This window comes from Mesocricetus auratus, unplaced genomic scaffold, assembly GCF_017639785.1.
Source record: "Mesocricetus auratus isolate SY011 unplaced genomic scaffold, BCM_Maur_2.0 Super-Scaffold_100007, whole genome shotgun sequence".
Classification (NCBI taxonomy): Eukaryota; Metazoa; Chordata; class Mammalia; order Rodentia; family Cricetidae; genus Mesocricetus; species Mesocricetus auratus.
In genome coordinates, this window is record NW_024429191.1 from 68606736 (window position 1) to 68630560 (window position 23825).

The 23825-nt window shown below is 39.0% G+C and overlaps 1 protein-coding gene across 2 annotated transcripts in view; it reads right to left on the reverse strand.

Annotated features, from left to right (window-relative positions):
- Stxbp4 (syntaxin binding protein 4) overlaps window positions 1-23825 on the reverse strand; it is a 159283-nt gene that overhangs the window by 29529 nt on the left and 105929 nt on the right. The gene's annotated exons all lie outside the window — the stretch shown is intronic.

Here is a 23825-nt window from a genome sequence, read left to right on the forward strand (position 1 = left end):
TGACACTGGCACTCACTCACTCGAGCGTCCATTCTGTTTCCACAGCCTCAGCCTCTGCATCTCTAACAGCCTCATCAAAGTGATTAAATAATACCTTTTCCTAACTCACTAGGACACAAAGAGAAACACAATCCCCACCGTCCCAATCTATGCTTTACTGTGCTAAGTAATGATCTTTTAAGAGGAAATGAACTAGATTCTAGGCTTAAAGACAAAATGGTCTATTTTAGAGTCCTTTCTGTTAGATTTTAGGATTGTAGGTCTGAACTGTGATGGCAATTTTAATATGAAAGAGAAATCTATTTTACTAAGTGATGGTTGTGACCTATAAATAACCAGATAATTCAGTATTTCAAGGGCAAAAAAACCAATATTCCTAAGGAAATAATTTCCAAAAGAACCATAAGTTTTGGAATTGTGCTTTAAGTGTTCCTGATTGTGAGACTTGTATAAATACTTTAACAGGAGGCATGATTTTGTATGTGTGATTTGGTTACATATTGCCATTGTCTGGGGAGCAGGGAGAAGAAATTGCAGCTATAGATGTATAATGTAGATGTTACATATTTCAAGTTAGAAGCCACATATCCACCCCCAAAAGACCATGATACATAGAAGGAAAAACCTGAAAATATGCTCACAGGCAACCTGGTTGCTCATGGTCCTTCTCAGGTAGGTGCCACTACCTCTGGCAAATCAATAAATTCTAAAATAGTACACAGTTAAGGTGGAGGATGAGAAGGCTATCAACTGTCTTCCACATTTCCCTTTCAACACATGTGAACTCTGCATTTTCATAGCATGTACTCCCAGTTAGGCGGCAGCACCGTGAACAAGCCAGCTTAAGAGTCTTTCCTTCCGCTGTTCACTCTCATCCCACGACCTCCACTGTAGGTGAGAGCATAGAACTTCACTCTCTGCTGTCTCTGGGCATTTACGCAATGTTAGGGAGCCACCTGGGAGTTTGGGTTTGCTTTGCTTAAAACCAGTAATATCCAGCAGACTTTATACTATGCATTGACCAAACTCAGTACAAGGACATTGCCATTTTCCTAACATATGCGACCTCATTCTGTAAAGGGATCTGAAGGCCCTTTCACACTTCTTTGTGTCTGACCAGTCTTTGCTCATGACCAGTCAACTCCTCTGACTTGATCAGTGGAAAAGCAGTAATGACTAACAACCCAGAGAGCTGTTCCCACCCATGTCCATAGCTCGCTCTGCCACCTCCTTTAGGGGTTGGCTTAGATGTCATTAGGTGTCTTCCTGGTCATTCAACATAAAACAGCCTTCTCTGCCACCTCTGGCACACATCAGCTGCCTTAACCAGCTTCCCCCCTCCCCGCCCCATTTTTTCTTCCCTGTCCCACTGCCAGCGGTATAGTGCACCTATACGATTCTTAATTGCTATTTGCTGAATTAAGGAATCAATGTTTATTATGCCAAATGTCAATGGTAAACACAAACACCTAATATTTCATCGGACACAAGATGAGAGGGGAGGATTTTAGAAAAGGGTGTTGAAAGGGTGCTAAATTAAGATGAGAATTTAAAAGTGGTGCTGGAAGGGTGTATTAAAGATTTGCATTATTTTTTCTGAGATGACAATTTCTTTACAGCTCACCGAGATGGAGGGGAAAGGAGAAAAGATGGAGGTTTCACTTTTTTTTTTTTTAAAGGCAGGGAATTTTTTTTCCTAACCCAGGCTGGCCTGGAAATAATTATTAAAAAAAAAAAAACAGGCTATGGACACATGGGGAAGGGCCTAGGTCCTTCCCTGGATGAAATGACAGACTTTGGAGATCCCCCCCCAAAGAGGGCCTCACCCTCCCTGGGGAATGATGTGGGGATTTGGTGGGGGGCTGGGAGGGCTGGTGGAGGGACAAGGGAGGAGGGGTGGGAGAGGGAGCTGGGATTGACATGTGAAGTATTCATGTTTCTAATTTAAATAAAAACATGTATTGAGGAAAAAAACCCAAAAACCAAAACAACCAACCAACCAACCAAACAAACAAAACAGGCTAGTCTTGAACTCAACAGAGATCCCTATGCCTCTGTCTCCCAAGTGCTGCGATTATAGGCATGCACCACTATGTCTGGTTCTAACAAAGATAATCAAGATTTCTTTAAAAGTACTGTTTCATTAGTATAAGAAAGACACGAGGGAGTGAGTGGCTGCTGAACATGAATTAGTGGGTCTATTGATGGGGAGGGGAAGACACCCAGATAACAGTGTATTCTCCTTCCTGTTCCCTTCAGACAAACTTGTTTGGTGAATAGAGGTTGACTGTTGCTCTTCAGCAAGCTTGACTGCCTCTGTGGAAGAGCAACAACAACATAGTGGGTAGTCCTGTGGTGATACTTTGTTTGTGCTTTAGCAAATAAAGCTTACCTGAAGATCAGAATGCAGAGCAGAAAGCCACTAGTTAGACGTAGAGGCCAGGCAGTGGTGGCACACACCTTTAACCCCAGCACGTGGGAGGCAGAGGCAGGCAGATCTCTGTGAATTCAAGGCCACCATGAGCTACATGGCTTGATCCAGTCTAAAACAGAAACAGAGCCAGACAGTGGTGGCTCACACCTTTAATCACAGTACTTGGGAGTCACACATCTTTAATCCCAGCACTAAGAAACTAGAGACAGGAGTGATATGGTTGGGAGGAGACAGGAGGTCAGAGCATTCAGACTGAGATTCCTAGAGACAGTATCACCCATTTGGCTGAGGATTCAGCAGAGGTAAGAACTAGTGGCTGGCTGCTCTGCTTCTGTGATCTTTCAGCATTAACGGCTATATTTGACTCCAGGTTGTTTTTATTAAGACCAATTAGAATTCGCACCACATCTAAGCCAAATCAGCCAACAAGTGGTCGAAGAGTAAACATGTAAATACGGACTTACCCAAGAAGACAGAAGACAGGATAACTAGTTCAAATGCTAAGAAGACTTCTAGAGCATCTCTACTGAGTGTCACTGTCTATTGCCTCACCCTGAGAGTATACCATATTGGATTCCCCAAACTCAAGTATGAAAAAGAGATAATAAAAATCTATTTTGAAAGTAATCTTTACGAGCACATTCTTCCTGTGCATACTTCTTTGGTTTCCCCCTCTTGTATAGCACATTCTCACTAGCGTAGCACACACATTTATCGGCACGGAACTCCATGGATGGGATGTGGAGCATGGTATGACTTGGGGAGACTTTTTATCTGAATGAACTAGGAAATTATGTGTTTCTAAATTAATTTGTTATTGACAGAATTCAATTTGTAGCTGTAGGACATAAGCTGCCCCCAAACCTGTTTTATCAGGCCTAGAAGTGGTGAATATTGCTTGCCATGAGATTCCTTTATATTAGCTTTATACTTCCAAGGGGACTTCCATGTCTCCAATATCCAGGTTTTAAGAGCTTGTAGAGGTCAGTCCACAAGGGGAGCCTCTTTGTTTCCAGGTTAACTACTTATACATCACAGGGATACTTAGGCTAGTCATTCACTGACTAGCTTGTGTGTGTGTGTTTGCCAGGAGTCAGGAATTTGAAGGGCTGCTTTTGAATCCTGTCTATTGAAGTGCTCACATGTTACTTCAAATAGTGTCCAAATCAGACAGGGGAACCTTCTAACCTTCTATGTTTGTCCCTAGGAAGGGACATGTCCCTGAGAAAACTATGTGAAAAGCCACATACAAATAACAAAACTTTCATAACTAAGTTTTGCTTTTTTCTTAGAGGCATAAAACATTAAATAAACGTCATTTAAAATAGTCAAAGAATTATAAAACTCCCCACAACAAATCCAGAATATTTAATAAGAGGTTTCTGTTCCATCCTGTGGTTAGTAGATGAGAGAGGAAGTGATAAAAATGGGAAGAAAATGAGGAGGCAAACAAGGGACTGAAAAGCGAGAAGGCAGGGAAAGACAGATTAAAACATTTACGCTCTTAACTGAAGTTCAGTAAAATCTATAGTTGTGTGCATGATTATGGACTGCAGAAGGAAAAGAGAAAGCATAAATAACCAGAATTACCAGAAGCTTAGTTTGGGGATAGTACACTTGGGCAGCTGAAGTGAGCTTGCAAATGGTTAACTGACTTTCCTGATTTTACCTCCCAATCAACTTTGAACTCTCATCCCAGCTATCTCTGGAATGCTAGCCAACATTTTCCCGACAAGACTGTCATGGCAAAACTCTGGTCTAGCCCCTAACCTGTCCAGACACTGGAACAGTCAGAAACTTCATTCAAGATATATTTTACTCACATTTACCAAATGTCTACTATTCAAAGCCTAGGAGACTTATTTTATATCACGGCACCTAACTAACTAGGCTTGGTTAGAGCTTTTAGTGATGACCTGCCCTATAATTTTTCCATAGTATCCTTAGGCCAACCCAATATAGTCATGCCAAGTCATGAAACAGTAATAGTATTGTGTTTACAACCACTCACAACACATAATTATCAAATAAAAGACACATTGTATACAGTAGGAGAGTATTGTCTATTAGAACCTAATGGCAGAATTCTCATTTTACCCTGTTCTTTTATCTTCCATCATGTTCCTTGCTGTCTGCCCCTGTGGTCAGGCTGTTCATCTTAGTTATATTAAGTAGGAATATTCCATCCCAACATTCCAACACATTCTTCTCTCCTTATATAGTAGCCCTTAGTAAAGTGGAGCCATATCAAAAGAAGAAATGTCCCTTCTCATTCAAACAGTGACAGTTACTGATACTTAGTATAAAAATGCAATTATGAGTAGCTGTGTTTTACTTCTGCATACTAATTGCTTTGAAAGACATAGAGAGCCAACCATTCCAAAACAGTCAGAGACTAGTCCCATCAACTCTTTCTTTAACTTTACATTGTCTGTTGATTACTGGGGAGTCCTCAATGCCTGCAATTCATCTGCTTATCTCAACTAATAACTGAAGAAAAACAAAAGCTGTTTGTTGATGGGTAGCCCTAGTGTCAAAGGCCACACAATACTAGATAGCAGGTATTTAGCTACCCTGTTTGTCAGAATGAGTTTGTCAATGGGGAATATAAGCTGTCAGTGCAAACGGGTGCAGGGATTCATATTGAAATAGATATTTCTGAGATGGCGGTTGCTTATGATGGCATAAATAAGACAGGAGTTTCAATCTAGTGAGTCTTGTCTTGTGCGCTTTTTAAATTACGATGGTTTCACTTCCACTTGACTTTGGCTTTACCACTGCCATTTAAAACTGCTCAGAGCTCAAATCTTCAACAGTTCCTTCTAGATACGCATTTCCCCATTTAAAAATTATTTCCCTCATTATTCCTCTGAGCTATTTTTACTTGGTATCATAGACAATATATTTAATCTATTAAACTTTGCTTTATGATTATTTTTACAATCATTTTATTCCCCATTTTCCTAGATTGCTAGTTGCTTCAGGGTTCTAAGTCATCCTCACACACAGCAGGTTTCAAAAGAGGATTCTTTGTATAGAATAATTAATTCATTTCCTTTCGTTAACTTGGCGACGGTTGTGTTGGTTCTTTTTCTGTGTTTGTGTGTGTGAAGACATGTATACATGTGTGTGCAAGTCTATGCGTGTATGTGAACATGTGGAGACCAGAACTCAATCCCAAGAGGAGATACTTGCTGGTTAATAAACCCCGGAGATTTGCCTGTCTCTACTTCTCCAACACTAGGATTCCAGTGTGCGTCCAGCATTTTAAACTTGGGTTCTGTCCTGGCTAGTTTTAATGTCAACTTGACACAAGCTAAAGTCATCATAGAGGAAGGAGCCTCAATTAAGAAAATGCTGCCATAAGATTGGGCTGTAGTTAAGCCTGTGAGGCATTTTCTTAATAAGTTATTGATGTGGGAGGACCCAGCCTATTGTAGGCGGTGCCATCCTGGGTTGGTGGTCCTAGGTTCTATAAAAAAAGCAGACTGAGCAAGCCATGTGGAGCAAGCCAGTAAGTTGCACTCCTCCATGGCCTCTTCATCAGCTCCCTCTTCCAGGTCCCTGTGCTGTCTGAGTTCCTGTCCTGATTTCCTTCAATGATGAACTACAATGTGGAAGTGTAAGCCAAGTAAACCCTTTCTTCCCCATCTTGCTTTTGGTCATGGTGTTTCATCATAGCAACTGTAACTGTAACTAAGACAACTTTTGAGGACCAAATTCAGGTCTTAAAAGCACTTTGGCAACTGAGCTATCTCCCTAGCTCTACTCCTTCCTTGAGGGGATGCTGTCTTGCCCCAGAGCACACAGTTAGGTAGTCCATCAGGACTGAACTCTAGTTCCCAATGGACACTCCCGAGTTCTCCTTATTACACAGAATGATGGTGCTTTGTGGCAGCCATACAGGGAGGATTTCAGAAGTTTCTCTTTGATTCGGTGTGTATGGTTTTTCTTGATTTCTCTCCCTTTTAAAAAATAGTGATGGGAACCCAGAACTTCACATTCCTTTTCACATTTGAGATAAAATTTATCCTCATACTGTTTCTGTCACCCAAACCGTTTCTGGTGCTAGGTATCTAGATATAATAATCAAGACTCATATCCCTGTTTGTTTGCATCTCTGGCAGGAAGTGGCCTCCTAAGAACACACATAATAGAACAGCATATAATTATATATAACTATCCACTAATTCAACCAATCAAGTCTACTTTAAGAATATCATTAAAAAACACAGAGACCTTAAATGTCCCTTTATTCTTCCACATGGATCATTAGACCCCCTTCTATTGTCTTTCCTTTCTGCACCTATCTATTTCTAGTGATTGATGTGGGTTGACTTGACATCTACATTCTTCACTGATGTTATATTAGATCTGAAAATTCAACATGAAAGTAAAAACAATCAAATGCTAGTGACTAAATTACAGAAAACACAGGCTGGCACATGAAAGGGTATATTAAACACCTCTCCTTCTCATGTCTTCTAAGAATCTTAAGAAAGGCCGAAGACTAATTCTAAAGAGTTTCAGGAAACTGGTGGAAGAAAGCTTTAAATTCTACTTGGAAAAAAGTGCACTTTTATTATCTTCAGTGTGATTACACATCAATAATAGAAGGGGGACTACTACAGTGTTGACTTTATCTGATGACAAGTCACACATACACATAAAATGTTAATGTGAAATTAAGGCAAATAAAGAAAAAGCTAGTTTCAGAAATATACTATGTATACACTTGACAAAGTGAAAGTATTCAGAGATGTGCTATCCTTATTTGAGGTGACTGTCAAAAGCATAGAAGGAAGAGCAAGCTAACCTTGTAAAATTCCATTTAGTCCATGATGGGTGGACCTATGTTTTAGTTTAAATTAAAATGTAGAGATAGATATGTCTGTTAACCAGTAGGCCAAAATAATTTTCTTGTTAATTAGACCTCTGACTGGGACCTCTGTTGGGTTCTGGATTATTCTTACGGGAGCCACACTCCGAATGCAGCAGCTGCTATTCCTTGTGCTAGCTGCTTTCAAGTGGGCTGAGAATTATAACTGGGAAGCGAATCCGAAGCAGAACCTAGACTTCTATAATTCTGTTGCATCTTTCCAGAAAGCTCCCTCACATCCTATCAGTGGCACTTTTGGGGGGGCATTAGTAAAGTGTCTCAGGTTTTCCATTTTTTTCCAAACACTTATTTCATTAACTTAATAATTGTGTAACTAATTTATAGTGAGTGTAACAGGGAGCTGTGGAAAGTTAATCCAAGTAGTGAGAAGTCTCTTAGATGCAGACAGGAGCACATGCTCATTTGTTATTGACAGAGAATTAGTGAGGTAAACAGATGGGCAAATGGATTAAACATAGAGATTGGTGGCCCTGATTTTTTTTTAAGAAAGTGAAGAGAGGGGTGGGACGAGAAAGAGAAAAATTAATGGCCATGGAGTCTTCAGTATTTATTGAGGAAAAAAAACACTATCAGGATGACTGAAGAGAAATGTAGCTGAAAACATGTTATTTTTCTTGGTTTCCAAAACACCAACATGTAGTTTCTGGACTGTCCTTCTTTCTCCTAACTCCTTCTTGGTCTAGCCCCTGTAGACCTCTACAAATGTTCCCAGTGTTGTTCTGCCTCCACACCCTTTCTCTCTGTTTACACTTCTATTCTCTGAGAACCTACCACATTCATAACTTTAAATATCACATGTGTGTCAACGAGTCTCAACCTGATTTCTCCAATCCAGACATTTCTTACTCTAGACTGGTAATGGCAACTCCATGGGAACGCCTCCTCTTATATGCCTCTTAGGCATCCTATACATCTTTTCCCCAGATAAGTTCAAACGTATATCTCAGATCCTACTCTCCATCCCCGCAGTGTCACCAAGCGAACCTCCTCTGAATGAACAGGAGCTCTTTTCCTCAGCCCGAAAGGCTCATGTCCCTAATTTTCCAGAGGTTGGTCTCACATCTTACTCGGCAGACAGGCCTGCTCTCCCTCTCCATTTCTGTCACAGCCGTGACTTCACTATGCATACTACCTTCTCAGGTTCAGATGATATCTTCAGGTTTCTTGTTTACTATTTGTTACCCCAACTCTCCCCATAAGTTCTATGAGGGTAGGGATGAAATACCCATTCTCATGTACCATGAATCTGGCGAATGCCTGCTATCTGGTAGGCCATCCAAAGTGTTTGATGAACAGTTAGTGTTTTATTTCTATTTTAAGAGCTTCTTTATGTAGATAAAAATATATTGTCATTATTTTAAGAAAAGAGGACTGAATGTTTAAGTATTTCTCCTGAAGAAAAATCTTTAAAAGTATTCTTGGTTATATTTAGTTGATTAACTCATCTGCAGTAATAACAGAACCATGTACTTGTTTTTCATTAATAAAAGGACTGCTTAGAAACTTTACACTGACAGCTCCTCTATCTGCTGATGCATAGCTTTATTATTAGTGGTAGGAGCACAGAGAGAAGGCATTGGTCTTCTACAGGAAATACTACAGAGATCTGAAATCTAGGTCAGACAACACTGCTCTAAGAGAAGAGTGCAAACGCCCACTTAGCTGTTGTTGCTGCTATTGCTAAGATAAGAAAATCATGTTTAAACAACAATGAAAAGTTACTTGCTCTGCAATTATATCTGGTTAACTTACATGAGAATAATCTATTATCATAGCTATCTTTGGACATTTTACAATTTTAACATGCTATCCAGATCTGTAAGAAAGCTTAGTCAGTGTCTCCTAAGGGTAACCACTAGACGGAAAGCTAGATAATAGTTATGCTTCTGTGAACAGTTTGATCTGAAAACCCCAACATAATTTTATATACCAATTAAGTTTCTGTATTGTTGCCTTGTCACATGTCAAGTCAATAACTAAACAGAAAAGAGCTGCCTGGGACATTCCATGGCTTCATGTTTTTCTGCATGTGACAGCATGACACATGCATAGCTGTGTGCTGTGATCCAGGCACTCACAGCCTTCTGAAACAACACTAACTGCAGTGCCACACTCTGATGGCTGCAGACCCAATGCAAATATCCAAAGAGGCGTTTGAGTGCATTTATCAGGTTTTTGGGAAATGGTAATATTTCCTTTGAATGTTTAAACAATTTCAGTAAATGTATATATGCTCATTGGGCTTTTCTGGTCCTGAGACATAAGGGGCTAAGATACAACAGTAGACATATAAATAATGCAGCAAAGCATTATTTCCTAGAGTTTGTACTTATGTCTATATTGGGTTACTAAGAGTAAGTCTGGACACTTAGTCAGACTAAAATCCTCAGCAGTTTAGAAGAGGCATGATGGAAAGTGAAGGGTTTTCTATCATTTCCTACTAGTTAAATCTAGTCCATGAATCATGTCTGATTAGTCAAATTTAGCTCAGACATAAATCTTGGTTGTAAATTTAAGAACAAGTCTGAGCTTTGGAGGACAGCAGCATCTCCGCATCCTAACATACGTTCCTGATCCACCTTAGCTTTCAGCCTTTGGCCCAGGCCCACTGCTGGGAGAATTCTTCCAAGGAATGACTGTTTTCGATTGCCCCTGGCCAGGAGATCCACGTTACGTTACATTAGCGGTCCTATTTTGCAAAGATTTGTATAAAAGACAAAAATAATGGTTTCTACTCCCAGAGATAAAAATAAAGGTATAGTTAAAAATTCAGAAAATGCATGAACAAAATCTGCACTTCTATTTGGGAAGCAGCACATAATCGGTTCCTTTAAAAGAAAACTTCAAGATGATGAGAGGCAAGATGCCACACACATGTAATTTTCCTCTTAGTCAACACTGAACAAGTGAGAGCGTGCAAAGCATTGTAAAAGTGATTACACTGGCAACATCTAAGTTTCGCGTTCTTCAAATAGACACCAAGCCACACTTCATCTTGATACATTTTTCTTATCTTTGGATAACAAAAGAGCTATGTGGTTGGGAGGAGAGGAGGGAGGGGAAACTGTGGTTGGGATGCATTGTATGAGAGAAGAATGTATTTTCAATAAAGAAAACTTATGTTCAGTGTATTACACTTACATTTTTTAAAAAGGGTCAATGTGTTTCCTAGGGAAGTCTTTGGGAGTTGATTTACTGCAAGATAACTCAGAAAAACATGCAATGGTCTATTTCCTTAAGTTAATGATAATTTACCATCTACACAAGCAATAAAAAGATAGCTTAAAAACAAAACAAAATTGTACAGTTTACAAATACACACTGCAGAACCTTGTCAGTTCCTTACCAATACAGACAAGTCCAACTTCAAGTAACTTATATTGCAGTGCCAGGATATAGTAAGCAGTTTTCTATAACAAACTCTTTATTGATACCTCTTACTTTTTATCTGTTGTTTAAAAAATTAGTCCCCCCCATAACAAAGGAGAATTATAGCAGGGTACTTTAAAATACTTCAAACCAATGCTGATTTTGAACAATATATAAAATAGCACTGCCACACCCCAAGAGAGAAGTTATTTTTGTTTTCAGCCATGAAGCTGAGAAAGGCATTCCATTTTTGATAGCCATGCTCTGCTGTTTAATGCTATCTGATCAGTTGTTTTAGCCAAAAGGCCAATGAGACCATTTCTCTTAAACTCCCTTTTACTTATTTGTGCTTAAAATAAATGTTAAACCTTTCAGGAAACAAACAAAAGAAGAAAACTGTTCTCCCACGGAATCATCATCCTTGAAACACTCAGCCTGGTCCCAGAACCAGTTTTATCACTATGTTTGCACAGAGCACACACAGTGCAGTGTGGATCCCTTAGGGACATATTACTGTTAACGGCCCATCCAGTCATTTGATTATCATTGGATGGTTAATGGATTTTTAGGATAATAACTCTGATACAGACAATAAAATGCCTTAATTAGTTTATCATCCTTCTTTCTCTGAGAACAGATCCAGGCCACATCTGACTTCATGAGAGGGCACAGCGTGATGAGGCTCTGAAACCGGGTGCCCACTTTCTTGGTTCTAGGAGCTGAGGTGGGTTCCAGTCTACATTACATTTGCAAATGAGATTTGGTCATAATAATTTTAAATAAAGAAAAATGCCAAAGCCATAGGACACCATGGAAGCAAAAGATAATAAATAGCAAATGAGATATAAAACCTTCCAAAATAATAAAGTGACAGGTAAGGGAAAAATAGGAGAGAGAAATTTGGAGAGGTGGGAAGAAGATGGAATCAGCTTTTCTTTTTTCTTTTTTTAAAGTATTGACTTTTGAGTATGTGGTGTGTGTATGTGTGTGTGTGTGTGCGCGCACGTGCGCGCGCACGTGCATATGCTCATGTGTAAGGGCATGCACTTGCCACAGCATATGTGTGGAAGTCTGAGGGCAACTTTAGGTGTTTGGTCATTTCCTTCCTCCCTATTTGAGGCAGGATTTTTGCCACTACACTTTGTATACCAGACTCAGCTCTTGCAAGTTTCCAGAGGATTCTTTTGTCTCTGCTCCCATCTCACAGTATGAATGCTAGGATTACAGAAGGCACGGTCCTGTTTAGATCTCACACAGGCTCCAAGGACCTCAGACTTGCTCAGCACGCAGTTTTACCCATCGAGTCATCTCCCTGGCCTCACAACTCTGTTTGTATGCTGGCTATTTTAACAGAAAAGCTCCCCCATTTTAAGGGTGAGAAAACAGAGGTAGAGACAAATCAAGAAACTCACTGGAATAATGTAACTCCTAAGAGACAGAGAGGCAGGATTTGAATGTAGGCCCTTTTAAAAATCATACAAACAACAGTAACAAAGTAGAAATCAATGACCAAAGATCACAAACCATGATTGATTCTTGGTGGTAGGCTATACCCAAGTTTTTCTAATGGTTCATTCTATTCTGTAACCCTTCAACAAAAAGTCTAACACCATTCATATGTCAGCAGAAGACAAAATAAAAACATTGCTGGCTTAAGCTTTTCCTCCTTATCTTAGCAACTCTCTATTTAGAAAAGGGTGTGAATGCAGGGAATGCCAGCTTGTTGACAGCTCTCGGAGATTAGCTCTCAAGAGTCACAGGAATCTGGACAGAGGCAGAAATTTGTTAAAATCAAGTAGTTTTCAACATATGTTATAGAGTCACAGTATAGATCCAGTTGAATCTTCTAAAACTTTCTCTTTTATTTTTTATTGTGTACATTCATGATGTATGACATCCTTTGACATGTACACACATAGTGAAATAAAGTATTTGTAGTGTGTGAAGCATCTGGAGTGCAACTTTGCAATATTCTATAGCTTTTTTCTTAGTCCTGTAACTTTTAAACTACAGTTACACAGCTGATATTTATAAATGAGTTCCTAGCAGGTACTGAAATACTTCGTGAATCACAGAAGATTAAACTGACATTCAAAACAGCATTGGAGTGAAATGTATTTCTGCCCTTAGCAATCTACAGGAACTTGTCTCTTACAGGTAGGTCAAAATGCTTATACTTGCTGTCAAGCCTTTCTCATGTGTCTTTTGACTAACAGCACTTACCACCAATAGTCATTCTTTAGAAATTCTCTTCTCTCTAGTATTCCCATTCCCCAGTGATCTTCATTTAATTCTGTCAGCTTGAATGCCCCCCCATGTGGTCCCTCTACTCTATCGCTTCCAACTGTCTCAAAGGGCTTTTCCTTCTGTTAACATCCTTTCTGTGCAACGTCAGGACTTCAGCGATTACTAGGACACAGACATGAACACACCTCGGTCATCTCTCTATCAAGAGCTCCACACCCTTCCTTACCTTGCTCCCAAACCCTCTCTTGACATCTAGCAGCTCCCCAGTGTTTCTACTTTTGGGGTTTGTGTTCCCTCTTCCCCAATATGTCTTTTCTGCTGACATCCTCAATTGATAGATTGTTACAAGTTTTGCAATCTCCAAGAACCCAGCTGAGAAATTCAGTTTCTCTTTCAGTTGTTATATGCTCTGACACAACCACATCTACGAAGTTATTATTTATTCAATAATCCTTACTGAATGATGGCTAAGGTACATCCTGGATCTGCAGTAAGGGTGAAGTAGTTTTAATGGGAAGGCAAACCATTGGGTGGCAAACAAGTCCTGCTAGAAAAAGCAAGCGAGCAGATCAAGAGTGACTGACAGTGATGATGGTGGTGGTCAAAGTGACATCAAATCAGACAACTGAGTGAAATGAAGGAGATTCAGTACTGAAAGGAAGTGATGTGGGAAAAGGTGGACTCGCCATTGACTTTGAAGATGGAAAGGCCAGAGGCCAAGCAATGTGAGTATCCTAGAGAATCTATGAGGAAAGAAATGAAAACAAAAAACAAAACAACTCAAGCACTCCTAGAAGATCATGAAGCTTTTTGCTGAACCTCACTTTTAGCTTAGGAAGACCCATCTTGAACTTTTGGCTTTCAAAACTATATGATAATATATTTACGTAGCTTTAAGACACCAAGTTTGTGTTAAGTTGTTACAGCATCTATGGGAGACAAATGTATTTTCCCTCCTTTCAAATTCATGAACATCTGAAAGTCTTCTATGCTACGGTTGTATAATATTCATACACATGTTGATTCTGTTTATAAATGACTAGCTCCATAAGGGAGGAGCTCATTCTACTGTTGTATCTAATATAATGACAACCACAGTGTCTTGTCCGGAGCAAGAAATCAAGAAATGATAACCAACGATTGTTTAGTATGTTGGAAAATTTGAAATGCATTATGGAGCATATAGGCTAAGGTCAAGCAATCAGAATAGTCACATGGCTTGAATACTACATCCCTATCAACTATTTGGGAGAAATGAGAACTTATTCTTAAAATATCTTAAAAATTTGGAAAATTAAAAACCGACAATAGTCTTAGTTACACATGGTCATCAGGTTACTTCTCATCTCACTTTCAAAACGGAATTTTTGCTAGTTTAGCAAAAACAATGGCAGTCAGTAATTCTGATAGACAGCAAAAGCAAAGCACTTGTTTTTGTCAGTTTTCTACCTACAGGTCATGTGAGTGAGGCCAAATTTGGGGGTATATTTTTGTTATCAGTAATGTCCAATAAAGCAATTAGGAGTTTAAGAAAGTATTTGCTAAGAATTCACAAATTGCTAATAGCGAGGTATAATGCCTAGGCATTCACTATGGCAAACGCGAATAAATAATGCTAAAATATGTTTTCAATAGGGGTCTTCAAAGGAGGACACTGAGAATGACAATGAATAAGAGATAAAGGTATTTCAGTTATTGCCAGATTATAAAAGGTTTGTGCCTTCATGTGGCGAGAAGACACAGAATAGAGACAATAAATGAGTCCATTCTGCCAGGGTCATTTGGAACCTGACAAGCTTATGGCATCTACTCACTCAGAAGCCAAAGCTCATATAAAACTAAACACAGCTCTGTAGACCGAAAGGAAATAAAGGGAATTGTGAAATGGTTCACTTTCATATTAGAGGGTTAAAATTCTCATTTACACAAAGCAAACCAATCATTTCTGTATCTTCACAGTTGATCCGTTGTTTTTTTGTGTATACAAATAGTTTTTCTCTCCCCAGGTTATAAGAAGGAGATGTGTCCTTGTAGCTAAAGGTGACTTCTCTCCATTTTTACTCGCTATGGGTGAGATAACTTAATAAGGAGTTCATTCATCAATCACCGAGCATCAACTATGTGTCAAGTGCCATGACAGGTACTGGAGGATTGAGCTGACTGAGACAGTATCACATGGTGAGGCGGAAAGCTGTGTCTCTGGAGAAGATTCCTGATGGTGTTTCTCATATGGCAGCTGCTGTCTGCTTCCAGGGGCTGCAGTCTTAATTAAACCTGGAGAGGGGCCACCTTCTCTTTTTCTCACACTTCCCTTGATTAGACAGAGAGGTCCAGGGGAATAGAGTGGGTGTTTGCAACGTAAGAGTCTGAAATTGGTCTCAGAGCTTTAAGAATATAATTTTTGTCTCTGATTTCAATAGAAGAGAATTCTGTATTCCCAAGAAAACTCAGCATTTGCTTAGAAAGGTCATTTCCTCGCTAGAGAGTTAGAAGGAAATGACAGTGTCCTGTGCTATTAATTTTCCTTTGCGGTGTAATCACTTATTACACTCTGCAGCTACTGAAAATAAAAGCGCTACATGGTCTTCCACGCTCTGCAGTGAAGGGGACTGGTAATGGCTCTGGGTGGTTCTCTCTGTAAGAGCTCACATGGCTCCTATGTGTGGAGCATGAGTGGGGTCTTATCCATGGCTTGATTCAGGGAAGATCGCAGGCTTCTGTCAGACAGTTTGTAGGTCCTGGCCATAGCAATTCACCTCTTGGAAGCAACCCAGCAGTAAGAAAGCCCAGCCTGAAACAGGCACTAAAGTCACGTGCAATGTCATCAGGTATATCCTGTCACCTGGATACAAATGACAAGCATACTACATGTCCTGACCATGGTCCAGGGGAGATCACACCAGATCATTAACACAGGTAGCACAGGCCATGAGAGCCACCCAGAGTTTGCCTAACATATCATTTTAGACTTTTTTACCTCTATGTTACATCAGAACTCACCTGTTTCATTACTTCAAATATGCTTATTTTTAATTATGTACAATAGTATGTTAATAATTAAGTTAAACCGGCTTTAGTATTTTGGATACTGTTTTAGCTCTTTATGTAGGTGTTTCTCTGCTCATCTTTTGTGCATTTGTTTAAACAAGTTAATCAATGAACTTTGTGGAGACTAAATTTATACTCTGGCGCTCTTTAGAATTGTTGCATTCATTCCTTTCACTCTAAACTGATAATACTCATTTAATCAAAGCTTAGAGGAAACAGAAAGTTAAAACAACCCTGCTTTCATGGAGTCTGTGGTTTTTATTCAGATATATCTATTATTAAATGATTGCCAGCCAGCAGGTTAAGAGAGCTGAAGACCCTCGTGATTATGACAGCCTGGCTAGCACTAGTCAGCAAATGACCTGTTCTGAGTTTTGTGCACTGGTCTGAGTCTCCTATTGTTGCTTCAGCTTGGTTTCCTTCTTTTCTCACCTCCGGAGCCACCGTGGTGTATCGTCGCCTCACATCCTCGACTTTCTGCTCAGGAGCCTTCTTCTGAGCGCTTTCTTACCCTCATTCGTCAGATCTATGACTTTGAGTACTGGCATAACCTTCCACAGCCACGCTGTAACCAGAAAGTCCCAGCAAACGGTGCACGGTATCCAGTTAGGGATGTACAAATATAAGAGAGGTACTTTGGTTCTTCCACCATTTTATTAGAAAAGGTAAAATATTAGTCTCAGGGGTTTTTGACTTTTTTTGTTTTGTTGTTTTGTTTTTTCATTCACTTCTTAGAGGGGTAACTGGATAATGGTAGGTTATGTAAATCTGTATTAACAGACACCCTTCACTGCTTTCCAAGGCTTCTAGGTCTCACTAGGGAAAATAAAAAGAGGAGGGAAAGAGAAGGAGTTTGTTTAAGACTTCACTGGGCAAGGAGCAATGGAGACCGAGGAGGTCTGTATCAAGTGCCAGCTGTTGAGAGACAGCTGGCCACTTCAGATGTATCATCTCTAATCCTCACCATGAACGTGAGATACTGCTCTCTCTTTCTCCATAGGTAAGGAAATGAGGCTGGTGGAGCTCACAGCACCCCATAGCACTGGTCTACCTGAGCAGGGCTGGAATTCGAACCTTGTAGCACACTATACTCCCCTACCTCTCAAAAGAAAAAAAAATTTCATGAAGATGTCATTTAGGAAATCAACAACTAATTTTTATGTCAAATGTAAAAGCAACTGTCATAAATCTTTTTATTCCATAATGGTTAGGAAGACAGATGCATTAATCTAAAAATTTTTATAAATGTATAAAAGTCAAGTCTTAGTTATTCATCTAAGGTTATAAATGGTCTTCTTCAGGAAGCATATTTTCTTAATCCCATCTTCTCCCTATTCTACATTAACTTTAATTTTCATTAACATTTGGGGTTATAAAAGAAATGAGCAGCATTAGCACACTGCATGGCTCTAAGCATGAGTGACTTTTAAATCTGGCTAGCACACAGTCATATATTTTCAGCAGACATACCAGAAGAATTCCTTGTGACTCTGCATCCTCTCTCAGTTAATGAGTATTAGAAAGGCACCCTCCCCATTCCTTCTATATCCGTGATGCTCAACCTTCCTAATGCCAAGACCCTTTAACACAGTTCCTCATGTTGTGGTGACCCCAAACATAAAATCATTTTTGTTGCTAATTCGTAATTGTAATTTTGCTACTGCTATGAATTGTAATGTAAATATATCTGTGTTTCCCGATGGTCTTAGGAGACATCTGTGAAAGGGTCATTCGACCCCCAAAGGAGTTGTGACCCGTAGGTTGGGAACCACTACTCTATATACATTGTGTACATGGCCCCAAAGGCATCTCTTATGTTTTACAGTGAGGTTTCTATGCTGTTTTATAATTCTTTGTATCTTAAAGAAATGCTTTACATTGCAGACATAGTAAATGATTTCTCTTAAGAAAAAGTTCAGAAGTTTTTAAGAAAAACAAAATCTTCTACTTCTCTTTTCTAAGCAAGCCAATGTTAGCACTGAGTGAGACCTTGCATCTGATCTAACACTACAGAAGTGTCACAAGTAGTCACCTATTGCTACATCCTGTGCATTTACATCTCAGTCAGGGAAATTAGACAAACTGTATTTTGTACACTGACTTTAATTTAGAAATCTCTCTCTGGTGCAATCTTACAGAGTGCTTGACATTTTTAAAAGCACTTTCATGCCAAGTCCCTTAATCCTCGAGATGGCCTGATGAAGACGATATTCTTTCTTTGAAGTCAGAAAGCTAGACTACAGAGACAGCTCATAAAGTTTTCCCGCTCTTTGCTGTCATTGATTCTAAGACCATATGTTTTTATACAGTTATAAAAATGAAAATCAAAACGAAACAAAAACAAGCCCCCACAACAACAACCGTAAATCCAAACACACAAAAATCCTACTAATGAATTGGGACATATACCCTTGTTACACTCAAAGGACTTACTTGGTATCTTAGACTTAAAACACTGTTCTTTCTAAGCTTGTGATTGAAGCAAACTCTCTGAGCCTTAATCTTTTCATAGTTTTATACTGTGTGTATGTGTGTGTGTGTGTGTGTGCGTGTGTGTGTGTGTGCGCGCGTGCATGCAACTGTGAGTGTATGTGGTATAGCACACATGAGTGCAAGCAAATGAGCCTGTCTGTTTGCAGAGGCCAGAGGGAGAATTAAGACATCTTGCTCTATCATTCTCTACCTTGCTTCCTTGAAACAGGGTCTCTCACTAAGCCTTGAGCTGGGTTGTGAGCCAGCAACTCTGAGAAAGCTTCTTGTCAGTATCTCCTCCTAACCCCCAGCACCAGGGTTATAGGAATCTACACAGACACGCCTTGGCTTTTTATGTGGGCAGTAGGGATTTGAATTCAGACCCTCATACTTGTTCAGCAAGTGCTCTCAACTCTTATCTTCTAAAATGAAAATAGCATCTATCTCACAGGGTTGCTAACGGGGCTGTATTGAAATAAAACTAGCACTTAAATTACAAGACTGCAAATTGCAAACGTTAACAAACCTTCTAAATTGATAACACGCATTTTAAACATAATATCTATAATGATAATATTAATGTTATTATGAATGTAGGGGCTGAACTTTGGGATCTAAATTGAACTGTCTCACCATATTAAGTAACTAAGAGAGCTGCTACTGCATTTGAATATAGTTGTCACCCTGTTTAGATGAACTTTTAATTCTTTGTCCTCATATGAATTCTGGGGAACATCTATTATTATCTCAACAGAATGCCTTTAGTCTAAATGGAGACATTTTCAGGTCTTGGGGAAAACCACTTCTGCCTGACATCATTTCCAGTCTCTCTAGCTACAAGATGGAAGTATGAGTTTATACTTTAGGCATTCTGTGATTAAAATTAGATTTTTTAATATTTTAGTCATAAAACTAGTTTTAGTATTTATTTTTATTATTATTAGCTACTATTATTAATTACTAGTTTGATTTTCAGCTCAGGGAAGAGTGGTTCTTCTCTGCCTATTGCCATCAACATGGAACCACTAATGCATTCTAGGATCTTAGGAGCAGTCTCTGCATTTGCTCTCCCTCTTTGTGAACCCAGTCATGCTAGAGTCCGTTAGCCATGTTCATACTAGGGTCTACAGGTTTTTTACTTGATAAAACCCTAGACTTTGCACATTCTGCAATCCCCTTGACAACCTTACTCCTGCCTTGAGAGAGAAATGAAATCCTTCATAACTTGAGGCTGCTGATAGCATATGCGATTAAAGTATAGATCTGAGATAAGTTCCTAGAAATGATCTTCTACGAAAACCCATCATATGTGGTAGCTTTGGGATTGACTCACAGTAGAAATTGGTTTGCATATATTAAATATTAGAAACATGATGGTTTTCTTATTTTTATGACTCAAAGGCTGTATATATTTACTTCCTGTGTAGCAACAGAAAATGGTAGATTGCTGCTATAGAACTGATAGTATTGAATAGTTTCAGCATCCAATTTCTCAGGATTATTTTTATTGAAAAAAATCACATACTTGTCAATTGATTGATACATGGATGGATCAATAGGGAGGCATATAGTTGTCTAAGATTCAAGGTGCTAAGAGACAAGTGTTCATTGCTACTAGACTTTAGAGCAGTCACTAATGTAACAATATGCATACCAAGCTGAAACATTAATAGTGAATTTCCCATTTTCTAACATCTAATACATGATGGGGCAGCACCAGTATCTCTTTAAAATAAAGTAGTCTTTGCTACACAAAGTGTCCATCATCCCCACCCTAACCACTGTATCCAATAGTCTTCTTGTTTCCTTCATTCTTGTTAGTCTTTTGACTTTTGCAAATGTAGGTCATATTATTTTATCACTGCTTAAAACCATCAATGGCTTCCTGTGACTCTTAAAATAAAAGACAAATTCCTTTGCATGGCAATTAAAGTCGTACGTGATCTAGCAGTTGCTACATCTCCAGCCTTACCACATGGTACTCACCTGCTTGCTTATATCTGGTGGGGACACAGATTAGTTTTACTATCCCTCACATATTTCAAGGTCATTACTGCAACAGAGCTTTTGCTGGCCTGAAGAAACTCTTCCCAGATGTATTTTCTAGTTGGATTGGGACTCCAGTCTTCCTTCTTCAAAAGAACTTTCCTAGCTGGTTTTCTGATGTGTGTAATATTTATTACTTTCTGGGATTATGATATTTGCTTATTTGATCATTTGCTAATACAGCTTTCCCTGGTACATTTATCGAGATTGTTGGAGAGCAAGGAAATGTGATAGTACTTGAGGCATTCTGTTTTTTGTATCACTATTTTAGTGTTTAGGTCAGAATTTGTCCAACTGTAAAAACTTAGTAGTTTTAAAGGATGCAATGAATCTAAATGATTGCCTTTTCTTAAGGGATGTATGTTTGTTTTTTTCTTTTTTCTGGAAATTAAAATTTAACCCAGAGTTGTAATACAAATAATAAAAACCCAGAGGCAGACATTGCGGTTCAATCTGGAGATCAGAAAAGCAAAACAACCAGCCACTTGAGAGTTCTCACCTCTACCAATGCTTAGACTGAAGGTGCAATCCACCGAACCTCAGACTGCACTGCTCCTCACCAAATCTCAGACTGCTAGACTGCTCTCTGAGACTTCACTGAGTTCCTTATACACTCTCTAGTGCTGGGATTAAAGGCGTGGGCTCTGTTCCTCTTTTAGACTGATTCACTATCATGTAGCCCTGGGTGGTCTTGAACTCACAGAGATCCATCTGCCTCTGTCTCCTGAGTGCTGGGATTAAAGGTGTGTACCACCACTACTCAGCTACAGCTGAGTAGTTTGACTGGCTTTGCATTCTGATCTCCAGTGGCATTACTTAATCATAAACAATATATCACCACATGATAGGGGAAGTCCTTCTGTGTGTATGTTTGTATTATTGCTTGATAAGTAAAGCACTGTTGGTCAATAGAGAAGAAAGATAGGTGGAACTAGGAGTTGAGGAGGATTCTGGGAAATGTAGTCAAGAGTGGAGAGTTGCCATGTGATCCTGGGGGAAGAAAGGACGCATGAGGCTGGCATCCTTGGTAAGATAAGACCCTATATAAATATAAATATAAATATGTAGTTATAGGTTAATACGTAAGACAGAACTAGCCAATGAGAAGCCCTGGACAGTGGCCAACAGCATTGTAACTAATAGAGTCTCTGTGTGTTATTTGGGGTTGATGTGGCTCTGGGACCAGGCTGGCAGGAAGAACACTTGTTACAACCACACATAATGACATTATTTTTCTTGAAACTAACAATAGTTAAATTGTCCAAGATTAAATCCTATGCATTTTCTTGGTAGAATCAGTCAGTACTAACCTTTCAATTTGCAATAGTACAAGGGAATATATGTTGCCATTTCTCAAAAGGTTGGGATCTATGAATATCAAGAGTCGTAAATATCCCACTCTGAAAAATAAAGTCATCAGAGAAGAAATTGATTCTGCAAAAACAGCTTAACTTTTCTCTTCACTGACACAGTCACATGACAAAGCACTCCCTATCAGACAGACCTCTCCTGCCAGTTCCAAGAGAAACAGGTGAATAAACCCACATGACTACTCTGGCACACACAAACTACATAATGGCAATACTGCACAGTATGACTAACTTCCACTAAAGGAATAGTGCTTTTCTCTGACAAAGTCAGGCTAATAATTAGAATATAGATCAGGAGAAATGAGAAAAAAAATAGGAGCACAAGGCACAGAATGATGGTAATGAGAACATGTTAAGTAAGAACTTCGGGTCTCAGAGAAGGGAGGAATCTCCAGGAAAAAATCACGAAGGTATTTAAGATGTTACACCACTGCCTCTCCCCCCACTTCATGAGACATTTTCTCATTGGCTTAAGCATGTAGCTTATATACTATATTTACTAACACATTTGTTTAGTTGAGCTATCTTCTTAGAATAAGTTTTTCATCTTGGAAAAGAAGGCCTGAGACTTGACAAAGGTGGTTAGTTTCTGTCTCAGGACATAAAGAGAAGGCATACTAAACAGACATCCTAGTTTTAAGAGTTAAAATCCTGGGCTTAACAGTTAATAGTTCTACTGCTCTAGCAGAAGAGTGGGTCCAGTTCCCAGCACGATTATGGCAACTCACAAACACCCGTGATTCCTGTTCCAGGTGCTCTGATGCCCTCTTCTGGACTCAGTAGGTACTATGCACATGTGGTGCACAGATATACAAGCAAATAAAAACACATATACTTATACAAGTAAATTTTTAAAAATGGAGCTAAATTATAGCTAATTAACGATAGATACAGCATAATTGATGGAGGATGCTTACTCAGACAAGTATATATCATCAGAGGGTCAGTGCTTCATAAGGGGAACATTCTCCTTATTTTCAGATGGCTAAGTAAAACTTAATTAGTCAACCAATTTGTAACAGTTGGGCCTTCATATTTTTATAAGAAATGCCACAATCAAAATATTTATACAAATGTCTTTTATTACCCACTTTGTAAAAATACCAACAGTTGAGATTAGTGAGTTAAAAATATGTGATACTTTAAAACATTTTTAACATTAAAAACTTTTCAAAGGATCTTTTAAACCATTGTGTGTGTGTGTGTGTGTGTGTGTGTGTGTATTCTCAAGATTGTTGTGCCAAATTACATTTCCACCTGTAGTTGATGGGAATATTTACTTTCAACTTTAATTAGTGGTAGGCCCAGATGGCTCCTAAATTGTTTCTTTTTTGAAATGCCTAATATGAGTAATTTAAGGGAGGAGAAAGTGTATTCCTTACAAGATAATCCATGCCCTTTGCTTCCTTTTCTGGCATCATTTAGGTAGTTGTGGGTGTAGAAAATTTAGCCCCAGCTGCATCTCAGTTCTGTGAAACGCCAAGTTTAAGAGATCAGCTACAATGTATTCATCTTGTTTCCTACGTAGATACATCTCTCAATCTTTTAAAGAGGACACCCAATTGTAAATGCCAATTTAAGCATACAGGCCGAATTGGAAAGGTTTTAGCATAGCTACAATCTTAATTCTAAAATCTCCTAAGTCTTGACCTCTATGTTTTCTTGCTTTAATTGCAGTGGACCTTTCCATAACCTTGTATTCCTATGTATCTGTTTATAAGAGCTTGAATGAGATATATATGTAACTGTGTTACATATTTCTACTTCAGGCTTTTGACTATTGAAAGGATGTAGGGGCTTCTTGGATATCTACACATATGACCAGGTTGTTGGAGTTGCCTAGCTCAGGATGGGGGTTGGCTTTGTGTGTTTGCACTGTGAACTTTAGAATGACACAATAATATAAATGAGTAGTTGGTAGTATGTTAGGACCAGAGGT